The sequence below is a fragment of the Ornithorhynchus anatinus genome, chromosome 3 (genome assembly GCF_004115215.2).
Source record: "Ornithorhynchus anatinus isolate Pmale09 chromosome 3, mOrnAna1.pri.v4, whole genome shotgun sequence".
In the NCBI taxonomy this organism is placed as follows: domain Eukaryota; kingdom Metazoa; phylum Chordata; class Mammalia; order Monotremata; family Ornithorhynchidae; genus Ornithorhynchus; species Ornithorhynchus anatinus.
The window spans coordinates 12090284-12092795 of NC_041730.1; the positions used below are offsets into that span (position 1 = coordinate 12090284).

The following is a 2512-nucleotide window of genomic DNA, read 5'->3' on the forward strand; positions in this document are numbered from 1 at the left end:
ATTCTACCTAGATGACCTCTCTCTGGCTCCTTTAAACTGATTTTTTATGGTGTTTGCTAAGCATTTACTAGGTGTCTAAGAGCTGGTGTAGATACAGGTTAATTATGCTGGACACAGTCCCTGACCCGCATGGGACTCACAATCTAAGTGGGAGGGAAAACAGGAGAATTTAGGCACAGACAAGTTGTGACTTGCTTAAGGTCACACAGCAAACATTTGACAGAGCTGAGATTAGAACCCAAGTCTACTGACTCCCAGGCTCATGCTCTTTCCACTTAGGCTATTTCTCAGCACCCCCACATTCATGTCAGGTCTCTGGGATAATTGAATAATAATAGTAATAATGATTGTGGTATTTGTTAACTACTTTCTAAAAATGATATTTGTTGATAATAACCGTAACATTCGTTAAATGTGTTCACTACGGAGCAGGCACTACACTAAATGCTGGGGTAAATACAAGGAAATTGGGTTGAACACAGTCCCTGTCTCAAATAGGGCTCACAGTCTTTATCCCCATTTTATAGATACCTGAGGCACAGAGAAGCAAAGTGATTTGCCCCTGGCCACACAGCAGTCTGTAATTTATTTAGTTATTATCTGTAATTTAGTTATTTACTTAAATTAATGTCTGTCTTCCCCTCTAGACGGGGAGCTTGTAGTGGGCAGGGAATGTGTCTCTCATTGTATCATACTCTCCCAAGCGCTTAGTACGGTGCTTTGCACACAATAAGCGCTCAATAAATATGATTGAATGAATGAATGAACGAAAGAGCTGGGATTAGAACCCGCATCTTCTGACTTCCAGGCCCGTGCCCTTTCCACTGGGCCACGCTGCTCTCTAAGAGCCCAGCCTGCACTAAATCCTGAAGTCTCGTCTTGTGTTATGCCGTCGCGTCGTCTCCGACCCATAGCGATGCCATGGACACATCTCTCCCAGATCACCCCGCTCTCCATCCGCGATCGTTCTGGTAGTAGATCCAGGGAGTTTTCTTGGTAAAAATACGGAAGTGGTTTACCATTGCTTTTTTCCACACAATAAACTTGAATCTCCACCCTTGACTCTTTCCATGCTGCTGCTGCTCCTCACAGATGACTTTTGACTTGTAGCAGATTGGCTTCCACTCGCTAGCCACTGCCCAAGCTAGGAATGGAATGGGAATAATTCTGCCTGACTCTCCCTCCCGTAGTCGAGACTAGCGGAGTATGGAAACTCTCCAGGTGCGACCCTGAGAGGGGAAAATCCTGAAGTCTTCATTCATTCATTCAATAGTATTTATTGAGCGCTTACTATGTGCAGAGCACTGTACTAAGCGCTTGGAATGTACAAATCGGCAACAGATAGAGACAGTCCCCGCCCTCTGACGGGTTTACAGTCTAATCGGGGGAGACGGGCAGACAAGAACAGTGGCAATAAATAGTGTCAAGGGGAAGAACATCTCAGTTTGGACTCCATCTCTGTCCCACATGGGACTCTTACACTAAGAGGGTGGGAGTGCAGGTATTGAATATTCATTTGACAGATGAGGAAACTGAGGCCAGAGAAGTGAATTATTTGCCTGAGATCACACAGCAGGGAGGTGGTGGAGCTGGGATTAGATTCCAGGTCCAGTGAGTCCCAGGCCCGGACTCTTCCAATTAGGTCACATTGCTTTGCCAGTGAGCTGGTTTCATTTCAACTTTCTACCCATTGGAGAAGCCTCCAGACGAGCCCAGACTGTCAGGCTGAGGGTCCGGGATGCTAGCCCCCTCTTATTATCTTCGGCAGGGAGGGTTGGGAGGTACTGGGTTGGCAGTGTGGGTTGGGAGGTACTGGCTTGGAGAAGCAGCATGGCTCAGTGGAAAGAGCCTGGGCTTGGGAGTCAGAGGTCATGGGTTCGAATTCCGGCCCTGCCACTTGTCAGCTGGGTGACTGTGGGCAAGTCACTTCACTTCTCTGTGCCTCAGTTAACTCATCTGTAAAATGGGGATTAAGACTGTGACCCCCAAGTGGGACAACCTAATTACCCTGCATTTACCCCTGCGCTTAGAACAGTGCTCTGCACATAGTAAGCGCTTAACAAATACCAACAATGAGATGGTTCTCTTTCTGTCCTGCTGAAAGCAGCTCTGAGAAATTCTGGGATCGTGAGGGTTTGGTGTCTGCTTAGCCTAGGGTGGCCATTCGTCCAGTTTCATACTGGACAGTCTGGTTTTCACCTGGTCTGTCCCCTGTGCAGCACAGAGACAGCAGTGGAAGCCTTGAGTTGTTTGTCTTGTCAGCATCCAGGCTCCTTCTGGCTAGGCTCCTTTCTTCTTTCCTTCAGTTTGTAGTTATTGAGCGCTGGCTGTGTACAGAGCACTATATTAAGTGCTTGGAAGAGTACAATATAACAATGAACAGACATATTCCCTGCTCACAGCGAGCTGACAGACTAGAGGGGGGACCGGCATTAATATTAATAAATAAATTACAGATGTGTACATAAGTGCTGTGGGGCTGAAAGAGGGGATTAATAAAGGGAGCAAGTCA

At 46.9% G+C, this 2512-nt stretch overlaps 1 non-coding gene across 1 annotated transcript; it reads right to left on the reverse strand.

The window, feature by feature from the left end:
* Nucleotides 1-1102: 1102 nt before the first annotated feature.
* LOC114810806 lies at nt 1103-1239 on the reverse strand. Its single transcript, XR_003758498.1, has one exon. It is a non-coding gene; the product is annotated as a small nucleolar RNA SNORA7 (small nucleolar RNA).
* Between the last annotated feature and the right edge of the window lie 1273 nt (nt 1240-2512).